The following is a 25230-nucleotide window of genomic DNA, read 5'->3' as shown; positions in this document are numbered from 1 at the left end:
AGTGCTAATAACTTGGCACAAGTGAGCAACTGCTATCAGAAAAAGCAGCCCACTTATTTCCCTAGCAGTTCCTGGTTTCAATAAACTTCACCTAAATTACATGCAAGGCAATACTGTACCAAAATCATCCAAAATGCCAGGAGATGCAGAGAAGCATTAATGGCAGTAAGAACATGTACCATCAGAGAAATGAGGGAAAATGGATCCATATCACTTAGGGATCCAAGCCATTAAACCATTTCCATGCTCATGCGAAGTTTCAGACTCTCTTTTTTTCTCCCTCTCATCAAGCCATTAAATTTCACCTTTCTGCTGTACAAATACCTACCAGAAGCAGAATAAACCCTTGATTACCAACTGCTACCCACGTTCCTCTCCTTTCTCTAATTCCAGCCTGCCATTATAAACCAAGAGCACTAATCTCTTCTGACCAGTTTCAGGGTGATGGAGGTTAATTTAATAGTGCCCATAAGATTCCCTGAGATAGCTGAACAGAAAGCAAGGATAAAGACAAATAGATTAGATCAGCAGAAATGCACTAATTAAACAACAGTTCCCAACAGGCAACTCAGAGCAGATGATCAAAAAACTCTTTATCAGGCAACTGGTACGACAGCCAAACCACACTTACAGAGGTTTAACTTTCAAGTGTCGGTTTAGAACAAACTTGCAAAGGTGTTTACTTGTGCAGATCATTCAGCAAAGAGCTGCCCTGCATTATTTTGCAGTCATTCTGAAGAATGTCTTTATTCCTACTGAAATCATAGCAATGTTTCAGTTGGAAAAGAGGTCTCAGATCGTCAAGGTCAATCACCAACCCGACACCATCATGGCCATTAAACCATATCCCATGTGCATGTGTTTCTTAACCACCACCGAGGGTGGGGACTCCACCACCTCCCTAAGCAGCCTGTTCTGATGCTGGGCTGCTCAGGAAAGACATTTTTCTTAATCTCCAACCTAAGCCTCCCCTGGCACAATTTCAGACCATTTCCTTTCATTCCATTGCCTGACACCAGGGAGAAGAGACTGACAGGAGGGCATGGCTTATGAGGAGAGGCTGAGGACTGGGGCTGTTTAGTTTGGAAAAGAGAAGACTTAGAGGGGATTTGATAAATGTTTATAAGTACCTGAGGGCTGGCCAGGAGTGGGGGACAGGCTCTGCTCACTGCTCTCTGGGATAGGACAAGGAGTAATGGGTGAAAGTTGCAGCACAAGAGGTTCTGCCTCAACACAAGGGGGAACTTCTTTACTGTAAGGGTCCCAGAGCACTGGCACAGGCTCCCCAGAGAGGTTGTGGAGTCTCCTTCTCTGGAGACTTTCAAGGCCTGTCTGGATGTGGACCTGTGTGATCTGTATTAGATAGGATTGTTCTGCTCTGGCAGGGGGGTTGGACTCGACCTCTTTAGGTCCCCTCCAACCCCTAACATCTATGAGCATTCTATGAACTGCTACCTCACTCTGAACTCCTTTCAGGGAGTTGTAGAGAGCAATGAGGTCTCCCCTCAGCCTCCTTCTCTACAGACTAAACACCACCAGTTCCCCTAGGTACTCCTCATCAGACCTGTTCTCTAGACTCTTCACCAGCTTTGTTGCCCTTTTCTGGACATGCTCAGGTACCTCAATGTCTTTCCTGCAGTGAAGGACCCAAAAGTGAACCCAATACTCAAAGTACAGTTTCATCAGTGCTGAGTACAGGGGCATGGTCACTTCCCTGCTCCTGCTGGCCACACAGGCCTTCTTAGCCACACTGCTGGATCATGTTGAGTCAGCTGTCAACCAGCACCCCCCAGATCCTTTTCTGCTGGGCAGTTTCCAGCCACTCTACTGCAAGCCTGAAGCCTTCACAAGGTTGCTGCAACCCAAGTGCAGAACCCAGCACTTGTCCTTGTTAAACCTCACACAAGTGACCTCAGCTCACCAATCCAAACATCTTTGCAGAGCTTTTCCTACACTCCAGCAGATCAACACTCCCACCCAGTTTAGTATCACCTGCAAACATTCTGAGGGTGCACTCAATTCTCTCATAGAATCAGATCATTGATACAGATATTAAAGTGATCTGGCCCAAAAACTGAGCCCTAGGGAACATCATTAGTCCTAAATAAGACAATCTGAAATAACCAAGATGGCCAATTTAACTTTTCAGTGTTCAGCACAAAGTTTAGTGCAGTTCCCAAAGCAATTAAGAGCTTCTGCTAAGTCAGAAGAGTCAATTGATTTCAGGAGTATTGGCAAGGTGTTTATAAAGAAAGGTTATTCCAGGATCTGTCTGTATAAAAAGAGAAGAAAAGGATGGAGAAGATGTAGAGTCACCAATCCTTAATGGAAATGAGGGTGGGAAGGAGCTACTTATATCACAATAAACATGACAGAAGACTCATCATAAAATAACAGTAGGGAAGGTCTCTGATGCTTTTTCAGTGAACACACACACTCCACCAAAAAAAGCCAAGGAAGGTTGTGCAGGTACAGAACTGGCACAGTGAAATCTCTGTGTTCTTTAAAAAAGGCATTATCCTGAGCAGTAAATGCGACAGACCCTACTGAAAATATCCATCCATTGTTAGTCCCTGTGTTGTATACAAAGTCAGCTGTGCTGTGGACTGGATGAATTCCCACCCTTCTCTCAGCATGTTTTAAATGCACTCATGTTTGCCTTCTTTAAGTAGCAGCAGTAATTAAGCCTTAGCCTACCCTCCTACACTGAGCCGGGTTCTAAGCACACCACCTGAGATGTATGTTAACTGGTGCAGAATGCCCCCAAGGATAGAGGACTCTCTCAAGTGCCCTGCACTGATCTCAGCTCCCTGCTGAAGCTTCAGCAGACATGTGGATGACTGCTCAGCCTCAGGAAAGCTTTTTGCTTAAGGGTGAAGCTGAAGCACAGAGGATGGAGGGTCAGGCTCAGCGCCAGCCAACCCAGACCCCATCCCAGGCAGCAGTAAGCACAGCCTACAAGGCTTGATTTCTATCCCCTGGGACAGCTACAGGGGAGCTCCACTCCATGCTACAGCCACTTCTCCTAGCTCCCATTCCTATTTGGAAAAATATCCCTTGGGCTTCCTTTTAAAAACTGTTTTCAGAGCTAATTAAGTGGAAAGCATGACTGATCTTTGAATACTAATTATTTCTGACAGCGCTCTAGAATAATTAAAGCAGGAAGAACTATTAAAGGAAACAGCTGTAGCATGCTGCAATGGAACTCCTGACACAGCTGCCTCTCCTACCCCATGAGGATCTTCTCATCCAGGAATTCCTGTGCTGTGCAAACTCATCACATCAGTTTCTGCTCTTGCTCAGCCTAGGAAATTAATCCACAATCATAGAATCTTAGAATATTTTGGGTTGGAAGGGATTTTAAAGACCATCTAGCTCCAATCTTCCTCTCATGGACAGGTTCACCTTCTCCTAGACCAGGTTGCCTTTTCCAGCCTGGCCTCAAACACCTCTAGGCTTCCCAGAGAGGTTGTGAGGTCTCCTTCTCTGGAGACTTTCAAGGCCTGCCTGGATGTGTTCCTCTGTGATCTGTGTTAGATAGGATTGTCCTGCTCTGGCAGGGGGGTTGGACTCGATCTCCCTGGGTCCCTTCCAACTGCTAACATCCTGTGACCCTGAGACACCTTCTCCTAGATCAGGTTGCCTTTTCCAGCCTGGCCTCAAACACCTCTAGGGAAAGGGTAACTAAAGCTGCTAAAAATCAGTACCAAGTAGACTCAGGCAACATCCCTCTGTTCTTCTGACAGCTGAGTGACTCCAACCAGGGGCTGGCTGGTGCTACAAAATGGGTATCAGAGAATTAGATTTACTCTTTCCTTTGGTGGGCACGTTGTTCTGGCAGCATCCCCAACCCCACCAAAGCATCCACTCCATGGTATGGCCACATCAGAGCAGCAAGTTCTGATGCAGAGCAAGTGAAGCAGTAAGATCTTGTTGTTGTAATTATGCACAGCAATTACCAAAATTTATATAAGTAGATTGAATAAAAGCCAAAAAGTTCACTTATTCATTACCACTTTCCAGTCATTTAATACATTGGTGAACAACTTGAAAGCCTCCAGAGAACAAACAACTGGCAATTTGACTTTGAAAAGGTAAGCCCAAAGGGATTTGGCAGCTGAGGCAAGAACTTTACCTTCTGAAAAATATACATTTTGTGAACTGCAATTACAGCTGTGGGAATAATGGATTTGTCAGCCCACAGGCCAAAAGGAAGGGAAAATAATCCCTTTTAGGTTGTTAACACTGCTTTTCTGCAAGAGCGTGTCTGACCAGAGCTGACCACTGACTCCAACAGGCACCACAACACCACCATGGCCATTAAACCACATCCCAAAGTGCCATAGCCACGTGCTTCTCGAACGCCTCCAGGGATGATGAGTCTATTAGCTCCCTGGGCAGCCTGTTCCAATGCCTGACTATTCTTTCAGGAAAGTTTTTCCTAACACCCAACTTAAACCTCTCCTGGCACAATTTCAGGCCATTGCCTCTCATTCTATCATCTGATATTAGGGAGAAGAGACTTGCCTGGCTGATACACACCATTCCCTTTACTCAGCCAGCGCTGCTAGCAGGCAGGCTTAATTCAGCTCCTCTAATACACTGGCAGCTAAGGCAGAGTCACTAAATTCAGACTGTGGGACACTAAATTCAATATGTGGGACACTTCTAAGCTAGGAATTCTTTTCTCCTAAAATCTGGGCCATAAATCTGCTCAGCCCAACTTAGCAACTTTATTGCTCTGGCTACTCTGTGCACAAGAAAGGTGTTAGTGTGGATGCCAAACACCTTCTTCCTAAAATGTCAGTATAGCCCTGTGGAGAGTAGCTGAGCATGAGCCAGCAGTGTGCCCAGGTGGCCAGGAGAGCCAATGGCATCCTGGCCTGGATCAGGAACAGTGTGGCCAGCAGGACAAGAGAAGTTATTCTGCCCCTGTATTCATAGAATCATAGAATCATAGGATCAACCAGGTTGGAAGAGACCTCCAAGATCATCCAGTCCAACCTAGCACCCAGCCCTAGCCAGTCAACCAGACCATGGCACTGAGTGCCTCATCCAGTCTTTTCTTGAACACCCCCAGGGACGGTGCCTCCACCACCTCCCTGGGCAGCCCATTCCAATGCCAATCACTCTCTCTGTGAAGAACTTCTTCCTAACATCCAGCCTAGACCTACCCTGGCACAACTGCAGACTGTGTCCCCTTGTTTTATTGCTGGTTGCCTGGGAGAAGAGGCCAACCCCCACCTGGCTACAATGCCCCTTCAGGTAGTTGTAGACAGTAATAAGATCACCCCTGAGCCTCCTCTTCTCCAGGCTAAACAGGCCCAGTTTCCTCAACCTCTCCTCATAGGATTTGTGTTCCAGGCCCCTCACCAGCTTCGTTGCCCTTCTCTGGACATGTTCCAGCACCTCAACATCTCTCTTGAATTGAGGGGCCCAGAACTGGACACAGCACTCAAGGTGTGGCCTGACCAGTGCTGAGTACAGGGGAAGAATAACCTCCCTTGTCCTACTGGCCACACTGTTCCTGATGCAGGCCAGGATGCCATTGGCTCTCTTGGCCACCTGGGCACACTGCTGGCTCATCTTCAGCTTACTATCTATCAGTACCCCCAGGTCCCTTTCCTCCTGGCTGCTCTCCAGCCACTCAGTCCCCAGCCTATAGTGCTGCTTGGGGTTATTGTGGCCGAAGTGCAGAACCCTGCACTTGGCCTTGTTAAATCTCATCCCATTGGCCTCTGCCCACCCATCCAGCCTGTCCAGGTCCCTCTGCAGGGCTCTCCTACCTTCCAACAGATCAACACCTGCTCCTAGCTTGGTGTCATCTGCAACTGCTCAGGCCACACCTTGAGTACTGTGTCCACTTCTGGGCTCCTCAATTCAAGAGAGATGTTGAGATACTGGAAGGTGTCCAGAGAAAGGCAATGAAGCTGGTGAGGGGCCTGGAGCACAGCCCTGTGGGGAGAGGCTGAGGGAGCTGGGGGTGTGCAGCCTGGAGAAGGCTCAGAGGTGACCTCACTGCTGTCTACGACTACCTGAAGGGAGGTTGTAGCCAGGTGGGGTTGGTCTCTTCTGCCAGGCAACCAGAACAAGGGGACACAGTCTCAAGTTGTGGCAGGGGAGGTCTAGGCTGGATGTTAGGAGGAAGTTCTTCACAGAGAGAGCGATTGGCATTGGAATAGGCTGCCCAGGGAGGTAGTGGAGTCACTGTCCCTGGAGGTGTTCAAGCAAAGCCTGGATGAGGCACTTAGTGCCATGGTCTGGTTGACTGGACAAGGCTGGGTGCTAGGTTGGACTGGATGGGCTTGGAGGTCTCTCCCAACATGGTTGTTTCTATGACTCTATAAAAGACATTCTATTACTATGTAAGTTTAGGATCAGTTTCTGTGAAATGAGTTCCAGCAAATCATAGCCAATTAATATGAATATTGAATTTGCTCTCATGTTCAGTCAGCTGCAAAATTCTAACCTCCATTTAACATGAACATGCTCTGATGAGCAGGAAGCAAATTCAAGGTGTTTCCCAAAGACCTTTAACTGATGAGGTGAAGGATGAATGTTGACATAGGAAGAGAAAATAATTTAAAAGGAAAAAATATAAGAGTAAAAAAAGAGAAGGAAAGCAAACAAAACTAAAAATGTTATGTGTAAGTCTTAGGTCAACCACACTTCTCAGAAAACCAGAAATAAAGTTGTTCTTCACCTAGGGAAGCCTCAAGCTGATGAGAACTACAGCAACGATAGGCTATGGCCTGCTGTGGGGATGAACAGCAGGATTCACCTTCACACACACATGCACCCGTGAGGGACAGGTCTTGCTCCCATTTTTCCTTTCTTTATTACCAACCAGTGACACACTTCTCCCTCTAGCCCAGTTGAGCCTGAATCATAAGCAAAAGTAGATGATAATTCCACTTGGCATTTCTCCAGCTCTCAGAGAAGATATTGAAGAGGCTTTCTGATTTCCCTCCTCCACAAATTCAGTGTCAGTGCTACATCACTTTTCCCCACTCCCATCAAACAATAGAATCATAGAATCAACCAGGTTGGAAGAGACCTCCAACATCATCCAGTCCAACCTAGCACCCAGCTCTAGCCAGTCAACCAGATCATGGCACTAAGTGCCTCATCCAGGCTTTGCTTCAACACCTCCAGGGACAGCAACTCCACCACCTCCCTGGGCAGCCCATTCCAATGGCAAATATCTCTCTCTGTGAGTGCACCATTCCTGGAATATTCTGTCCTTGAAGCATTCTGTGGTTTTGACCCTTTGAAAGAAACAATTAAGACAGGGTAATCTCAAGTTATTGAAGGCCTTTTTTCCATCTCATGCCTGTTCCAGCAAGCATCCAAGATGTTCTTAGTGTTGGCCAAATAGAAAGGTGAATGTGTACTTTAGCTCTCAGCAATCCTCGTCTCTCTCAGGCACAGAGACATGCACACATACTCACAGACATGCACCCATACACACCCCCTGCAGCCAGAACATAAGCACTTTACTCTTAGTCCCAGCTGCTGTAACACATCAGAAGAAACTTTCTTCTGTTGTCACTTCCTAAACCATTGCTGTACCTACACAGCACACTCAGTTACTGATTCCATTCAGGATTTCTCCGGGAAGACATCAGATACTTCCCTGCTATCAATTTCTCCTTCAAGCAAATTTATATTTCATAAAGAGAATCTGGTGAAGAGGATTTTCTGCCTTCTCATTCATGTCACAGTTCACTCTGAAACTCTCCTCGTTTTTCATGATGGTAACATCACAGGCTCACAGGGTGTTAAGGGTTGGAAGGGACCCAAGGAGAGCATTGAGTCCAATCCCCCTGCTGGAGCAGAACAATACTAACACAGATCACAGAGAAACACATCCAGACAGGCCCTGAAAGTCTCCAGACTCCACAACCTCTCTGGGGAGCCTGCTCCAGTGCTCTGGGACCCTTACAGTAAGGAAGTTCCCCCTTGTGTTGAGGCAGAACCTCTTGTGCTGCAACTTACACCCATTGCTCCTTATCCTATCCCAGGGAGCAGTGAGCAGAGCCTGTCCCCCCCATCCTGGCCAGCCCTCAGATACTTATAAACATTTATCAAATCCCCTCAGTCTTCTCTTTTCCGAACTAAACAGCCCCAGGTCCTCAGCCTCTCCTCCTACGCCATGCCCTCCTGTCCCCTGATCATCCTCCTAGCCCTCTGCTGGACCCTCTCCAGCAGATCCCTGTCCCTCTTAAACTGGGGAGCCCAAAACTGAACAGTATTCAAGATGGTCTCAGCAGAGCAGAGTAGAGGGGGAGGAGAACCTCCCTTGATCTGCTGGACACACTCTTCCACTGGCCTTCTTGGCCCCAAGGGCACATTGCTATGCCATGGTTAACTTGTTATCCACCAGGACCCCCAGGTCCCTCTCCACAGGACTGAAGTTGAATGTTTCCCTAATCCAAATGAAACCAACCTCAAATAGCAGTGGAAGAAAACCCACAAAACCAACCAAACGAATCTGAAAAACTAAACCAGGAGAGCTACTTGAACCAGGGAACTGGAGATTCTGCCTTGAAACTATTTTGAATGATTAAAACTGAGGCAAAACCCAGCAGCCTTATAGAAGTTGTTATTCAAAAGCTCACAGGAAAGGTAAAAGAAAAAAAAAGACCTTACAGAAAAGGAAAGAGACTTTGTCCTCCCCTGTGAGGATGCTGCTGCCACTCTTGTGGGAGAGAGGAAGCATTGGAAGCGGCTGCCCAGGGAGGTGGTTGAGTCACCATCCCTGGAGCTGTTTAAAAGCTGTAGAGATGTGGTAATTGGGGATATGGCTTAGCAGTAGACTTGGTAGAATAGGGCTGACAGTTGGACTTGGTGATTTTTAGTTCCTCTCCAATCTAAATGATTCTTTCAACTACATGATACTCACTGTCACTTTGCAGCGAGTCGTTAAACAGCATTAAAACTGCATCTGCATTCTGCATTTCAGAAGTAAAGGGTTTTCAGCATTCTACACAGCATTCACTACTTAGAAACACAGAATCAGTCAGGGTTGGAAGGGACCACAAGGATCAGCCAGTTCCAAACCCCCTGCCATGCCCAGGGACACCCTACCCTAGAGCAGGCTGCCCACAGTCTCATCAACCCTGTCCTTAAACACCTCCAGCCATGGGGCCTCAATCACAACCCTGGGCAACCCATTCCAGGCTCTCACCATTCTCATTCTAAACAACTTCCTCCTCACCTCCAGTCTGAATCTCCCCACCTCCAGCTTTGCTCCATTCCCCCCAGTCCTGTCATTCCCTGAGGACCTGAAAAGTCCCTCCCCAGCTCTTTTGTAGGCCCCCTTTCAGATACTGAAAGGCCACAAGAAGGTCACCTGGGAGCCTCCTCTTCTGCAGACTGCACAGCCCCAACTCTTTCAGTCTGTGCTCACAGCAGAGCTGCTGCAGCCCTCTGAGCATCCTTGTGGCCCTTCTCTGTACACTCTCCAGCATCTCCACATCCCTCTTGTAAGAGGGGATCCAGAACTGGTGGGGTCTGACCAGAGTAGAGGGGAAGAATCACCTCCTTTGCCCTGCTGGCCACACTCCTCCTGCTGCAGCCCAGGATCTATCAGAGAGGGCTATGACTTAATGGGACCCAGGTAGGAGAGTGACAGAAGGAAGCACAGGGTAGGTTAGGACAGAAGGTCAGCATGTGGTCCAAAGACTTGTGTGAGTGTGCAAGCTTGAGCACATCTCTGGCAGCCTCTAGAAAGAATCCTAATATCAAAATAAGAAAATCAGAACTATGAAAATTAACTAAACCCCTTAATACCATCTTAATTTATTATCTTGACCTTGCACGACCCCAGGATCTGCAGCTTCTGCCTCACGTGCTGCTCACTCTGCCCTCCCCACACCACCTTCTGAAGCACAGATGCTGTCCCAGCAGTAGGTTGTTCAGCTGCCAGTCCCCTTGTCTTTCTCACACTGCCACCAACTGTACCCTTATGGGGGGCAGAAGTCAGATGCCAACTCCCCGTTTGGTGTAGGGAATAGATGGAGCTCTAAATCACTCACCTTTTCAGCTAATTTTAACTTGTGAAAAGTGTAATGTCTGCTCCTGCTAGGTAAGAGAGTCACAAGTCACTCCTCCAGAAACAGTCCTAATTTTTGAACACCCTAGATGCCTGTTGAATGGGAACTACTCTTCAAGTGCCCACATTACTTGTAGGAATGGAAAAGTCTGACATAGTCTCTCCTAAAATGTTAGCAGTAAATTAATTTCTAGCTAGAAGACTTTAAAACTACTCAGTTTATTGAATGCTAATCTAAACAAGCTGCTACGTCCACAGAGATGCAAAGAAAAGAATCATCTGGTGTGTCTATTTTACAATCTATGTTAACTCTCCAGAGCATACTGTAAAAGTTATCATAGAATGGTTTTGGTTGGAAGGAAGCTTAAAGATCGTCTAGTTCCAATCCCCATCTCACCATGGGCAGGAACACCTTCCACTAGAGCAGGTTGCTCAAGGCCCTGCCAAACCTAGCCAGAGAGAAGGCATCCACAAGCTCCCTAGGAGGTTGCTATCCCAGATTCCTTATTAGCAGATTTGAGGCAGCATTACTGTTCCCAGGAAGCTCCTTTTCCATCTGCACATCCTATAGTGCTATTTTCTATATGATATACTATGCTTGCCATTCATAAATACACATCTGGAATAACCTTCCAAAAACAAAGCCAAAAGAAAACAACCCCCAAACCATTTCATCCATTAACATTCCAAAGCCAAAAGAAAACAACCCCCAAACCATTTGATCCATTAACTTTCCTCTTCATTCACAACACAATTAGAAATCAGAGCTGAAGAGCAGTTGGGTGTACAAAAATGTTATTAGGTTAAGCAGGAGACAATTAACAATTCATTCTCTGTGGGTTTATGTTCCACAGGTGTTTATTAGAGCAGTAATTGCAGGAGATTTGTCAATGTGCTATCCATGAGCCAGGCTAAGCCACCCCAAAGGAGGGCACTGTGAGAGATGTCTGGTGTTGAGCTTGTACCAAAAGTCAGAAGCCTCCTCTCCACCCCCAACCCCCCAATTTCTTTAGCCCCATGCTACTCCCAGATTTAGTAACTGGCTCCCTTACTCTCATGGCACTAAGAAGACTCCCTTGAACATAGTTCTGTGCAGATTAGATCCATTCCTCTCATATTCAACAGTCAGACCTTCTGCTTCCAGTACTAAAATCAGGAGGTTCTAGACACATTCCAGGCATTTCCTGATCTTTGTCCTAAACACCAAAGTGTTAAAGCACACAGAACTACTTGCAGAGCTGTTATCTGACCTAAATCCATCCTTAGGGCTGGAGTTTTTAAACCTCTATCACGTTTCCCTAATCTCTGGAAGCACCATTTTCTTGTGCCAGTTGTGACAGTTCCCATCTCGGGGCTGGCAGGAGCAGAGATCTTGCTCTATCTTTTTTGGTGAGATAGGTGGAAACAAGACAGGACATTTCCTCTCATTTTTAATACTCAGCATGCTCTGTGCTACACACCAGCACTACTGTTCTGGTACAGCACCACAGCCTTCACAGGTGAAGTTCTGAGTGTTAAGTTCTTCAGGCAGCTCCATCCTTTATAATAAACACAGACTCTAAGTCATCTGACACTGAACTGTCTCTCCCCCAATGTGCATTTCTACTTCATTTCTGTACATGCACATGACACTGTTTACTTTAATTACTTCACTATTTCAACATGCAGAATCAGAATTATTTCTGTTTGAAAAGACCTCTAAGGTCATCAAGCCCAACCTTCAATCTAAGACCACTGTGGCCATTAAAACACATCCCAAAGTACACTTCCACATCTTCTTTGAACACCTTCAGTGATAGGCTGGATATTAGGAAGAAGTTCTTCACAGAGAGAGTGATTTGCCATTGGAATGGGCTGCCCAGGGAGGTGGTGGAGGCACCGTCCCTGGGGGTGTTCAAGAAAAGACTGGATGAGGCACTTAGTGCCATGGTCTAGTTGATTGGTTAGGGCTGGGTGCTAGGTTGGACTGGATGATCTTGGAGGTCTCTTCCAACCTGGTTGATTCTATGATGGGTCCAGTATCACACTGAGCAACCTATTCCATTGCTTGAGAAGGAAAGTGTGGTACATATCTGACATAAATAAGATCCACAGCTCACTAGACTCTTTCTTCCTTTAATGCTGTTTCAGTCAAATCCAGCCACAGCACATCTAATCAAACAGAGCTTCCTCATACAGCCACAAAGATGCTCAGAGGGCTGCAGCAGCTCTGCTGTGAGGACAGGCTACAAGAGTTGGGGGTCTGCAGCCTGGAGACAGAAGGCTCAGAAGACCTTATAGTGGCCTTCCAGTATCTGAAGGGGACCTACAGGAAGGCTGGGGAGGGACTATTGACAAGGTCTTGTATTGACAAGATGAGAGGTTTAAACTGGCAGAGATGAGATTCAAAGTAGATGTTAGGAAAGGTTTCTTTGCAGTGAGGGTGGTGAGACACTGGCACAGGTTGCTCAGGGAGGTTGTGGCTGCTCCTTCCCTGGAGGTTTTCAAGGCCAGCTTGGATGAGGCCTTGAACAACCTGTTCTAGTGGGAGGTGTCCCTGCCTGTGGCAGGGGATTGGAACTGGATGATCCTTGAGGTCCCTTCCAACCTAAACCATTCTATGCTTCTATGATTTTTTTTTCTCTTTAGAAAAAGGTCACTTGCATCCTCCATATCTGGTGTGTACATTGTCTGCAACTGCAGTCTCCATGAGGACAGTGCAACAGAGACCAACGACACTACAAAGATTCATGTAAAGCTGAACTGAATGATAAGAGTGAAGAGCATTCCCTAAAATTAGACTGTTTCCATGGAAACCAGATAGCACAAACAGAATGGTAGTAACTTTGACTTCACAGAGTCAAAAGAAAGGGCATTTTCATATATTTGGTTGACAAAGGAGAGTTTGCTACTGATGGAATTTTACCTCTAGGCATAATTCTGTTCTCTGTTTTCTTCAGACTGCTTTTGGGGTCAGGGAAGCTTGAGTTGTTATAAAGAGTAGAGGGCACTACTGGCAGTGCAGTTTGCTCTCCCAAGTGCACAGATGAGAATTTGAATATAGAAACATGGACTGAAGGCATTTAGCTAATGTTCAAACAGAATTTAATGTTCATCTTTGGAATAAAAGGAATAAGGAAAAAAAGGGAAAGGAATAAAGACCCTGATTTCAAAATGGGAGCAGTGGAAGATTAACTTCACCCACACATTGTTACAGTGAGACATTATCTCCTCTATTACAGGAAACAATAAAGAGATAAAAGAGTTTAGGAGAAAGTCTAGGAGTGATTTGCCCAACTTAAAGATTTGATTTTGTGAAATCTGCACCCATTAGAAGAACATTGCCTGCTGAGAGGAATTGTTTGACGTGGTGCTTCTGGAGCAGAGATCACTGCTGACCACGAAGGATGACAAGGGAGGTTATTCTGCCCCTGGACTCAGCACTGCTTAGGCCACACCTTGAGTGCTGTGTCCAGTTCTGGGCTCCTCAATTCAAGAGAGATGTTGAGGTGCTGGAATGTGTCCAGAGAAGCGTGGTGAAGCTGGTGAGGGGCCTGGAGCACAGTCCTGTGAGGAGAGGCTAAGGGAGCTGGGTGTTGTTTGACATGGAAAAGAGGAGGCTCAGGGCTGACCTCATTGATGTCTACAACTACCTGAAGGGAGACTGTAGCCAGGTGGGGTTGGTCTCTTCTGCCAGGCAACCAGCAACAGAACAAGGAGACACAGTCTCGAGTTGTGCTGGGGCAGGTCTAGGCTGGATGTTAGGAGGAAGTTGTTGGCAGAGAGAGTGATTGGCATTGGAATGGGCTGCCCAGGGAGGTGGTGGAGTCGCTGTCCCTGGAGATGTTGAAGCAAAGCCTGGATGAGGCACTTAGTGGCATGGTCTAGTTGATTGGCTAGGGCTGGGTGCTAGGTTGGACAGGATGACCTTGGAGGTCTCTTCTGACATTTGATCCCATGATAATCTCTATTCTTGCTGGAAAAGTTCTTTCTTTTTACAGCTTCACAGATCTTTACATGGCTACAACCCATAAAGAGCTTTGGTTCTGGACATGAAACATACCACTGTCCACTTGCTCCAGTACTTTGAATAGCTATGTTGATGACAGTTGCTTTTTTTAAGCCCTAGATGAGAGGGGAAAAGAAAAAAAAAGAAAACAACCCACCCTCTCAACACACCTGCCTTTAGGAGAGGCTGAAAGCATGGCTAGATTCTTTCTGTTCCTCATACACTTCCATTCCATGCCACTCTTTACTCTTTGGCCCTATATTTCTTTACGTGACATTTGGTGTATCTAATCAATTGTCTACAGTTCTAAGACTCTAATTTAAATCTTTATTGCCTGATTTCTTTTTTCTACTTGCCATATTTTGCTTTTTTATTTCTATAGCTGCCTCTGCTCTTTCTCTAAGTGAGATTGCTTGGTGCAAGCTAATGACTTACAGAGCATCTGACAAAATATGCTGATTTCACAGTTATCTTTCACATCTGGTTAATGCAATTTCCAGCACTTCTACCCCTATTAAAATATTACCCTTGTGTGTCCTTCAGTGATGTGTGCACCATAACTCATGAGAGTTCACAAACTGGACTCCTCTGCACCAAAAAAAACCTACTTCTCCATTACATTCTCTATCAAAAATGAGCTAAAGTACATTTTTTTGCTGTGCTTAAGGCACTCCACAGCACATCTTTTAAGGACGTGTATGTGATGGCTCAAACTAGCCCAGTTCACTACATTGTGCATGGCAATTTCAGCAGCAGCAGAATGCTATCATCCAACTCTCAAGTGGCCTTCCCCAATGGCAGCTTTGTTTTCCTCCAGTACATATCAGAAAGGCACTTGATAAGCTCATTATTCTAACTCCATATGTGACTTAACCCTGTGAGAAGATCAAAGCACACTTTATCAATTTGGATATCGAGTCACAGGCGTTCAAGACTCAAAGACATGAAGTTGATTTAACATTTCACAGAGTGGTTTAAGTTGGAAGGGAGCTTAAAGATCATGTAGTTCCAACTCCCCTGCCACGTGCAGGGACATTTTCCCCTAGAGCAGGCTGCTCAAGGCCCTGACCAGCCTGGCCTTGAGCACCTACAGGGAGAGGGCATCCACAATCTCCCTGGGCAACTTGTTCCAGTGTCTCACTACTCTCACTGTAAACAATTTCTTCCTAATGTCCAGTCTAAATCTACTCTCTAGCAGCTTAATTCCATTGCCCCTTGTCCTATCACTACAAACCCTTGCAAAAAATCCCACCCCAGCTTTGCTGTCGACCTCCTTCAAATACTGGAAGGCTGCTCTAAGGTCTCCCTTAGGTCTTCTCCAGGCTGAACAGACCCAGATCCCTCAGCCTGTACCCATAGGAGAGGTTCTCCATCCCTCTGATCATCTTTGTGGCCTCCTCTGTACTCTCTCCAGTAATTCCATGCCCTTCTTGTGCTCAGTGCCCCAGAACTGGACACAGTACTCCAGAGGAGGTCTCATGAGAGCAATCACCTCCCTCATCCTGCTGGTCACACTTTATAGAAAGCTTTGCAACACAGATTTACAGAACTGTTTTGATTGGAAAACACTTTTAAGATGATCAAGTCCAACCATCATCTAGCTCTACCAAGTCTATCACAGCCCAGGACAGCATTGTGCTCCTCAATTCGAGAGATGTTGAGGTGCTGGAAAGTGTCCAAAGAAGGGCAACAAGGCTGGTGAAGGGCCTGGAACACAAACCCTATGAGGAGAGGCTAAGAGAGCTGGGGTTGTTTAGCCTGGAGAAGAGGAGGCTCAGGGCTGACCTCACTGCTGTCTACAACTACCTGAAGGGAGGCTGTAGCCAGGTGGGGTTGGTCTCTTCTGCCAGACAACCAGCAAGAGAACACGGGGACAGAGTCTCAAGTTGTGCCAGGGCAGGTCTAGGCTGGATGTTAGGAGGAAGTTGTTGGCAGAGAGAGTGATTGGCATTGGAATGGGCTGCCCAGGGAGGTGGAGTCACTGTCCCTGGAGATGTTCAAGAAATGTCTGGATGAGGCACTCACTGCCATGGTCTAGTTGACTGGCTAGGGCTGGGTGCTAGTTTGAACTGGATGATCTTGGAGGTCTCTTCCAACCTGGTTGATTCCAGGATTCTTCTCTCCATAAGACTCCATCTGCTGTGACATCTCTGCATTAACTTCACGTCATTAAACTTCACAGCTTTGTAACCACAACTTGTATACTTAACTCCTTTGTGTACTTCTCTATAGAACACTCAGATCAGTAAATGAACATCTTTCAAAGAACTCTTCTTAAGCTCTGTAGCACAGGTTTTTCATTTCCCCACTCTGTAACTAGCTCAGTATTTTAAGGTTTTTCAATTCTCTTTTCATTGGCAAGGATTATACTCTGTGACATGGATCAGAAAAGGAACCAAAAAAGAGAGAAAGTTGTGAAACTGAACCTGTGAAAAGGGAGAATTTAACACAGCTCTACTGATACAAGAACACTGAAATGCAGAGCAGATGCCTACCATAATGAACAGCAAGGAATAAGGCTTCAGAAGTAGTTATGTGAGGTGGGCTGCAGGAAAAGCCAGAGGTTGAGGTGCAAGATTAGAGCTCATTTGCCAAGACTTTCACAACACAATGGATCACAGAATGGCAGAGAAAAAGACCTTCAAGATAATCTAACTCAAGCGGTGTCCCTACTACACCATGACCTTGAGCACCATGTCTAGACAGCTTTTAAATACACCCAGAGATGGGGATTCAACCACTTCCCTGGGCAGCCTGCTCCAGTCTTTAAGTACCCTTTTAGCACAGAAGTTTCTTCTGTCTAACTGGTTTTTAGGGAGACCATAAGGTTTCGCTCCTCTTATTATTAGGTGCTTAAGGCCAGGCTGGATGAGGTTCTGGCCAGCCTGATGTAGGGTAGGTTGTCCCTGCCCATGGCAGGAGGGTTGGAACAAGCTGATCCTTGTGGTCCCTTCCAACCCTGACTGGTTCTACAACTCTGTGACTATCTGTATTTTTTTCCAGAGGAAAAATAAACAGGAAGATGTGAAGCCAGAGAAATACAACTAAATGTCATGGATGACTGTTGTTCATAGCAAATGAGTAACAACTTTAGCTGAGGTCTGAGACCATGACATCTCAGATCCTGCTCAGGCTCTCACTGCATCCTTGCCAGTCTGCTGGAACAGCCTACTGTATCAGGAACAGCGTAGCACAGAGCTGCCAGCAATCCCTCCCACTTTGGGGCACCAGGACAGCAGGATCAGGCAAGCACTGGAATTAGACATGACACAGGGATGCTCTTTTACAAAAGTGGATGTGAATTTGCCATTCCATTTCGTGGTGCACAGGGAATCAGGGAACCAAATGTGACAGAACATCACAGAAGGGTAGGTCTGCTTCACAGTACTTTAATGGAAGAGAAGTAGGTAATGATGACACTTTTTAAATGTAGGCATGTTTTTTCCCCACAAACAAGCTGTATACAACCAGCAGTAAAGTGTAGGCAGGCTTCATTTTAATGGCAAGGGGAAAAGGAGATGGAAGCACACAGGGTTTCAGGGTTTTCTTCCACAGAAGCTCTCTACTACTGACCTTACTGATAACATCTATCTCATTACAGCCCATTCCTCTTAACAGCTCAGCTCTGTCCCCTCTTGCAGAACATCAGCCCTTTCACCTATACTTTCTGACAGTCCAATACTAGCCTTAAATTAGTAGGAAGATTTACTCTGTAGTTGTCCTTAGAAAAACTTCCTGCAAACCAGACTTAGAAACGTCTTGACATTTGTTTCCCACTTGCCCCAACAAAACACTCCTCCACTGTGCTCAAAGTTCAGTAGTCATCTGTGATACAGAAAATGCTTCAGTTCCAAGCACCAAGTGAAATCTGCAAATACAGACTAACACAGACAATCCACAGACAGGGAAAAATTAGGAAGAGGTAGGGATTTCCATGATGGGATTTATCATTTTGATAAAAGCTTTACCAAAAGAGAATCACTGCTACAGAAATATTTCTTTCTCTGAATGTGTATTTACTTAGGGGGAAACGTGCTGGATAATTCACAAAGCCTTTGCCTGCCTTAATGACAGTAACCTAGAAAGTGCAGGGCTTGTGGATTCTCTTTAGCCAGGACTGGATACTGTGGGGAGGGGAAAAAAAAAAAAGATGAAAAGCCAAAGCACAGACCTCTGCTCTTTTGCACAGGCACAGTCCTTGCTCTGGGCATAGGCAAGCACAAAGGCACAATTTGTTCTCTCCCATGGGATGAGATTTAACAAGGCCAAGTGCAGGGTTCTGCACTTTGGCCACAATAACCCCAAGCAGCACTACAGGTTGGGGACAGAGTGGCTGAGAGCAGCCAGGAGGAAAGGGACCTGGGGGTACTGGTAGATAGTAGGCTGAAGATGAGCCAGCAGTGTGCCCAGGTGGGCAGGAGAGCCAATGGCATCCTGGCCTGGATCAGGAACAGTGTGGCCAGCAGGACAAGGGAGGTTATTCTGCCCCTGTACTCAGCACTGGTCAGGCCACCCCTTGAGTGCTGTGTCCAGTTCTGGGCTCCTCAATTCAAGAGAGATGTTGAGGTGCTGGAAGGCCTCCAGAGAAGGGTGACAAAGCTGGTGAGGGGCTTGGAGCACAAACCTTATGAGGAGAGGCTGAGGGAGCTGGGGGTGTTTAGCCTGGAGAAGAGGAGGCTCAGGGGTGACCTCATTGCTGTCTACAACTACCTGAAGGGAGGTTGTAGCCAGGTGGGGTTGGTCTCTTCTCCCAGACAACCAGCAACAGAAGAAGGGGACACAGTCTCAAGTTGTGCCAGGGGAGGTCTAGGCTGGATGTTAGGAGGAAGCTGTTGGCAGAGAGAGTGATTGGCATTGGAATGGGCTGCCCAGGGAAGTGGTGGAGGCACCATCCCTGGAGGTGTTCAAGAAAAGCCTGGATGAGGCACTCAGTGCCATGGTCTGGTTGATTGGCTAGGGCTGGGTGCTAGGTTGGACTGGCTGATCTTGGAGGTCTCTTCCAACCTGCTTGATTCTATGATTATAGTTGGGTGGTTTGGTATTTTTTGATAGCTTTGAGGTTGTTTTTGTGAGGTGGTAGTATTTGATATGGGTTTTTTTTAACAGTTAATTTAGTTAATGAGGGACTGAAGGTGCCATTGTGGTGGCAACCAACACAAGATGAGTCTCTGTGGCCATCCTTCTTCCCCATAAGGCATCAGGCCTGGCATTGCTGTAGAGCTGAGCCCAGTCTTCAGGGAAGAGAAGCTGCTGCTTCTCAGGAGCATGCCAAGAGCTGCCTGGTCCAGGGGCTTCAGTTGAGCTCCTGGAGGTACAGGTGACAGTAGGGACTCTCCCAGCAGGGGGAGATCCTGTGCTCACAGGCAGGTGCCTGCCACAGCCATGGCCGGGGCTGAGGGAGTTGGTGTCTTTGTACATATTTAAGGACAAGAGTGCAGCTGAGTCTCTCTGGTTTCCAATAAGAAGCCTAATCATCCTTGTGTGACAAGAGCTGTACCCCAGGGGTCTGTACTGGAACGAGTGCTGTTCAATATCCTCACCGATGCTATCAACAGCAAAATCAAGAGCACCCCCAGCAAGTCTGCAGATGATGCCAAGCTGAGTGATGTGCTTGATAAGACTGAAGGAGACCAAGGTGATTCTGCCACTCTGCTCTGGTGAGACCTCACCTGAAGTACTGTGTCCAGCTGTGGGGGTGTCCAACACAAGAAGGACATGGACCTGCTGGAGTAGATCCAGAAGAGGGCCAAGCAAATGATGAGAGGGCTGGAGCACCTCTCCTAGGAGGACAGACTGAGAGAAATGGGGTTGTTCTGCCTGAGGAAGAGAAGGCTCCATGGAGACTTTAGAGCTGCTGGGGTTGTTTAGCCTGGAGAAGAAGAGGCTAAGGGCTGACCTCACTGCTGTCTACAACTACCTGAAAGGAGGCTGTAGCCAGGTGGGCTTGGTCTCTTCTGCCAGGCAACCAGCACAGAACAAGAGGACAGAGTCTCAAGTTGTGTCAAGGGAGGTCTAGGCTGGATGTTAGGAGGAAGTTGTTGGCAGAGAGAGTGATTGGCATTGGAATGGGCTGCCCAGGGAGGTGGTGGAGTTGCTGTCCCTGGAGGTGTTGAAGCAAAGCCTGGATGAGGCACTTAGTGGCATGGTCCAGTTGATTGGCTAGGGCTGGGTGCTAGGTTGGACTGGATGATGTTGGAGGTCTCATCCAACCTGGTTGATTCTATGATTCAGTATCTGAAGAGAAGCTCCAGGAAGAATGGGGAGGGGCTGTTCTGAAGAGCTTGTGGTGACAGGATGAGGGGCAATGGTTTCAAACTGGAGCAGGGTAAATTTAGGTTGGACATTAGGAGGAAGTTAATTGCAACATGAGTAGTGAAATACTGGAACAGGTAGCCCAGAGATGTGGTTGAGGCTCTGTCTCCATAAAAATTCAAAGTCAGACTTGAGGTGGTCCTGGGCAGCCTGATCTAGTTGATGTCCTTGCTCACAGCAGAGGGTCTCCTCCAACGCAATGAAATTTCACACATCACAAATTTCAAGGACAGGCTGGTGATAACACCAGTATAAATTGACAGGGAAAGTTACAGTGGTAAGAGTGAATAAAGAACCAATACCTTTTCTCTCTCCTGCAATTTTTACATAGGCATAAGCAGCTGTCTCCTAATGTTGCTTTCAGAGACAAATTCATCCAGTCTGGCAGTAAGATTTAAGTCTGCAGCCTTTCTTCTTTACTTTCCAGGAGGTAAAATAAGGAGTTAAACTGATTTCAGGAAGGTGGAAAGTAGGAACTGCTATATTTCATACCCTAAGTGCTCACAAGTAGCGAGAACTGTGCCACTCAACATTAGAATAGTCATGCTTCAATATGCCCAACCTGAAGAGGACCCACACCTAAGAACAATGAAGAAGGATCAAAACCTAAGTCAAGCCAGGAAGGTTATTAACTCCACCTCTCTTTCTTGCAAGAAAAATGAGTAATTTACCAGCTGCTCATGCTGCTGTTTACAGTTGAGGCAATACAACATGACAGGAAAATTAACTGTGTTGGCATCACAATTCATTCCCAGGGTTCATTTACTGTGCACATTTCCCTTTACCCTTTGTGAGGTGGGGGTCAGCCTTGCTCAGTCAGAATGAAAAATGGATTGGCAAGAAACTCCATCTTACAGCCTTGCTGCAGGTGAGGACACAGAGCAGACAGTGCATATTTTCTCCCCTCCACATTTCATTGGCTGGGAAAGGACTGTTTAGAAGGGCTTGTAGTAATAGGATGAGAGGCAGTGGTTTCAAATTGGAGTATGGGTGGATTAAAGTTGGACATTAGAAGGAAGCTCTTTACAATGAGTGATGAAATACTGGAAGAGGCTAGAGATGCAGTTGAGGTCCCAGCCTTGGAGGTTCAAACTTGATGGGGTCATGATCAACCTGATTGAGTTCATGTCCCTGCTTACTGCAGGGGGGACAGACAAGATGACCTTTGAGGGTCCCTTCCAACCTAGTCATAGAATCAGCCAGGTTGGAAGAGACCTCCAAGATCATCTAGTCCAACCTAGCACCCAGCCCTATCCAGTCCATTCTCTGTGTGTGATAAGAGTGATCCTAAAGGTTCAATCCATCATCTTTCCACTTTGCAGTAAAGAAAACCCCACACAAACCCAGACTAATGTTTGTATATGACAGCACAAAGCATGGCAAAGTGTCATTTTTCTCTCACAAAGAAAGCTTGAAGATGGACTTTCATTGCAAGCAGTTTTTGTTCCACTCAGTTAGAATCAGAAGCCAAGCAGCCCATGACTGGTCTGGCCATGAGGTATTAGCAGTTGGTCTTTGTGCATACACACACAGAGGCACTTCACAGTAATCAGCCTGGCAATCAAATCTCTCTGGTACACAATACATCTCACTAACAGCCACAGGGGACCTGGTGGTTATGTTAATGGTGTCACTACTAGCCCAACCTCACTAGCAAAGAAAAGCTAAGGTTGCTGTTCTGCCACCTCAGTAACTTAGAATCACAGAATGATTTCGGTTGAAAAAGACCCCTGCAGGCATGAAGTCCAATCAGCAACCTAACACCGCTGTGCCCACCAAGTCCACATTGCTTTATCACAGTATCATCAGGGTTGGAAGAGACCTCACAGATCATCAAGTCCAACCCTTTACCACAGAGCTCAAGGCCAGACCATGGCACCAAGTGCCACGTCCAATCCTGCCTTGAACAGCTCCAGGGACGGTGACTCCACCACCTCCCCGGGCAGCCCATTCCAGTGTCCAATGACTCTCTCAGGGAAGAACTTTCTCCTCACCTCCAGCCTAAATCTCCCCTGGCGCAGCCTGAGGCTATGTCCTCTTGTTCTGGTGCTGGCCACCTGAGAGAAGAGAGCAACCTCCTCCTGGCCACAACCACCCTTCAGGTAGTTGTAGACAGCAATAAGGTCTGCCCTGAGCCTCCTCTTCTCCAGGCTAACCAATCCCAGCTCCCTCAGCCTCTCCTCGTAGGGCTGTGCTCAAGGCCTCTCCCCAGCCTCGTCGCCCTTCTCTGGACACGCTCAAGCATCTCAATGTCCTTCCTAAACTGGGGGGCTCAGAACTGAACACAGCACTCAAGGTGTGGTCTAACCAGTGCAGAGTACAGGGGCAGAATGACCTCCCTGCTCCTGCTGACCACACCATTCCTGATGCAGGCCAGGATGCCACTGGCTCTCTTGGCCACCTGGGCACACTGCTGGCTCATGTTCAGGTGGGTATCAATCAGCACCCCCAGATCCCTCTCTGTCTGGCTGCTCTCCAGCCACTCTGACCCCAGCCTGTATCTCTGCATGGGGTTGTTGTGGCCAAAGTGCAGCACCCTGCACTTGGAGCTATTGAACTCCATCCCATTGGACTTTGCCCATCTGTCCAGGCGGTCAAGGTCCTGCTGCAGAGCCCTTCTGCCTTCCAACTCAGTCACATCTGCCCCCAGCTTGGTGTCATCTGCAAACTTGCTGATGACTGACTCCATGCCCTCATCCAGATCATCTATGAAGATGTTAAAGAGGATGGGGCCCAGCACAGATCCCTGAGGGACACCACTAGTGACAGCCACCAGCTGGATGTGGCACCATTCACCACCACTCTCTGGGTCCAGCCCTCCAGGTAGTTCCTAACCCAGCACAGAGTGTTGCCATCCAAGCCATGGGCTGACAGCTTAGCCAGCAGTTTGCTGTGGGGGACCCTAAGTGCCTCATCCAGTCTCTTCTTCAACACCTCCAGAGATGGTAACTCCACCACCTCCCCTGAGTAGCCTGCTCCAATGCCTGACTGCTCTTTCTGTGGAGACATTTTTCCTAATACCCAACCTAAATCTCCCCTGGCACAATTTCAGGCCATTCTATCCCCTGACACCAGGGAAAAGAGGCTGGCCCCACCTCACTCCAACCTCCTTTCAGGGAGTTGGAGAGAGGTTTCCTCTCAGCCCCCTTCTCTCCAGACTAAATAATCCCAGTTCCCACAGCCACTCATCACAAGACCTGTTCTCTAGACCCTTCACCAGCTTCGTTGCACTTCCCTGGACACCCTATGTGCTAATGGTGGCATTAGGATACCCATTCTGAGCACAAGAACTTGAAGCTGTGTGTGCATACGCTTCCATGAGCACAATCAGCCTTGTCACATCTACTCCTCTAAGCATCTCTGTCATCTTTCTCAGCTGAATTATTTATGCAGTCAATATTAAGTACACACTGCACATAAATGTTTCATATTGACTTAAGAAGTTCCCAGCTCTCAGTACTGGCCAAGCTAACTTGTTGAATTTCTGTCTGCAGAGATTACTTTTATGAGCAATCCATTCTCCCTGAACCTGCTAGAAATGAACAGCTTATTGAAGTGATACATGCTTAGAGTTTTTTTCCTCCTCTAATTGCATTTTGGTGACTGGACTGTGAATCTTCATCAGGGGCTGGATGAAACGAGGCTCTTGTTGCAAGAGACAAAGAGTGTTTCTTCCCTGGAAGGTGAGTTAATGAAGTGTGGAAATGACAGACCTATGCCAAAGCCTCCCCTTCAAATGGAACTTCTTCCAGGCTATTAGCTGATGTAAATGTTCAGCCCACACTGAGCAGCAGGAGATGTTGTCAAGCAAAGGAGTTCAATTAGTTAAGGTCTGTGAAAAAGTGTGGGTGGGCAGGTGATTTTTTTTTCATACATTCCAGAAGCTGGAGTGATGGCTATTTTTTAACTTCCAGCACTGAGCAAATGAAAACTGGCAGGTTGAAAGTACATTGCATTTACAGTTTAGGTGGCATTTTAGATCAATTCAGTGGCCACGCCATCTGGGTACTACTGTTAATTCCTTCTTACAGATAATTAGAATCATAGAATCAGTCAGGGTTGGAAGGGACCACAAGGATCAGCCAGTTCCAACCCCCCTGCCATGGGCAGGGACACCCTACCCTAGAGCAGGCTGCTCACAGCCTCATCCAGCCTGGCCTTAAACACCTCCAGCCATGGGGCCTCAACTACCTCCCTGGGCAACCCATTCCAGCCTCTCACCACTCTCATGCTGAACAACTTCCTCCTCACGTCCAGTCTGAATCTCCCCATCTCCAGCTTTGCTCCATTCCCCCCACTGTCACTCCCTGAGAGCCTAAAAAGTCCCTCCCCATTTTTTTTGCAGGTCCCCTTCAGATACTGGAAGGCCACAACAAGGTCACTTGATTATTCAAGGGTAGAATGGAGCAGCATTCTAAACTTCAATTTAGAGCTTTCATTCAGGATAAAAATCAAACCTCAAATGTATTACATTTCTGAAGCAGCAGATGAGCTAGTGCAGTCCAGCCATGGAGGGTCCTAGATCTTGTGAGAGAAATCAATTACAGGGGACACAGTCTCAAGTTGTGCTGGGGGAGGTCTAGCCTGGATGTTAGGAGGAAGTTCTTCACAGAGAGAGTGATTGGCATTGGAATGGGCTGCCCAGGGAGGTGGTGGAGTCACCATCCCTGGAGGTGTTGAAGACGAGACTGGATAAGGCACTTAGTGCCATGGTCTGGTTGATTGGATGGGGCTGGGTGCTAGGTTGGACTGGATGATCTTGGAGGTCTCTTCCAACCTGGCTGATTCTAGGAAATAAAGTTCCTCAGTGACCTTTTAAGGAAAAGAAGCTATCACTGGATAAGAATGAACATTCCCTTGCAAACTAATGACT

General features: G+C 47.0%; 1 long non-coding RNA gene across 3 annotated transcripts in view; it reads right to left on the bottom strand.

Annotated features, from left to right (window-relative positions):
- LOC135186907 (uncharacterized) overlaps positions 1–25230 on the bottom strand; it is a 90306-nt gene that overhangs the window by 23702 nt on the left and 41374 nt on the right. Inside the window, exon 4 of one of the 3 annotated variants that reach the window (XR_010307141.1) lies at positions 14751–14920. The exons of 1 other annotated variant lie outside the window; for it this stretch is intronic. This is a non-coding gene — a long non-coding RNA (uncharacterized LOC135186907). Of the gene's footprint in view, positions 1–14750; positions 14921–17468; positions 17927–25230 lie in introns of those variants that run through there. One more of the 3 variants, XR_010307142.1, reaches the window with a different exon arrangement.

The sequence above is a fragment of the Pogoniulus pusillus genome, chromosome 26 (genome assembly GCF_015220805.1).
Source record: "Pogoniulus pusillus isolate bPogPus1 chromosome 26, bPogPus1.pri, whole genome shotgun sequence".
In the NCBI taxonomy this organism is placed as follows: domain Eukaryota; kingdom Metazoa; phylum Chordata; class Aves; order Piciformes; family Lybiidae; genus Pogoniulus; species Pogoniulus pusillus.
This window is presented reverse-complemented; position numbering and strand designations above follow the sequence as displayed.